The sequence below is a fragment of the Myotis brandtii genome, unplaced genomic scaffold (assembly GCF_000412655.1).
Source record: "Myotis brandtii unplaced genomic scaffold, ASM41265v1 scaffold152, whole genome shotgun sequence".
NCBI lineage: Eukaryota > Metazoa > Chordata > Mammalia > Chiroptera > Vespertilionidae > Myotis > Myotis brandtii.
In genome coordinates this window covers 1,268,633-1,269,148 of record NW_005355502.1, presented here as the reverse complement: position 1 = coordinate 1,269,148, position 516 = coordinate 1,268,633, and the positions used below count along the sequence as shown (strand labels likewise).

The window sequence follows — 516 nt, the reverse complement described above, 5'->3', positions numbered from 1 at the left end:
CCTCTCCCTCTCCCTCCCTCTCCCTCCCCCTCCCTTTCTCTCTCCCTCCCCTGCCCTTTACCTCCCTCCCTCTCCAAATAGCACTTCATCCTCCAGGCCACTCCACAGGGCTCGGGCTTCTCACTTGGTCACTTCTTATGGGGTGTTTCTAAGAGGCAGTAGGTGGAAGTTTCCAGGAAATTAAGAGCTATGCTCGGATGGGCACAGTGTCACTTTTTCTGAATTCCATTGGCCAGAGAAGTCACAGGCCTGCCCAGATTCAGGAGGGTGGAGAAACAGCTCCACTCCTTGATAGGGGTGGGCAGGGGGACGTCGCACAAGCACCAGTGGGTCGGAGACGCTGCTGCAGCAGCCGCTGGAGATGCATGTGCACATAAAGTGTGGTGGTGGAAGAGCCTGGACTCTGGAGCCACACAGCCTGGATCAGATCCTGCCTCAGACAAGCTATTCAGACTCTCTGTACCTCAGTTTTATCATCTACTAGAGGCCCGGTGCACAAAAATTTGTGCACTCGGG

The 516-nt window shown here is 55.4% G+C and overlaps 1 protein-coding gene across 1 annotated transcript in view; it reads left to right on the top strand.

The window, feature by feature from the left end:
• The window catches only part of DNAH3 (dynein, axonemal, heavy chain 3), a 219,115-nt gene that overhangs the window by 127,381 nt on the left and 91,218 nt on the right, over positions 1-516 (top strand). The gene's annotated exons all lie outside the window — the stretch shown is intronic.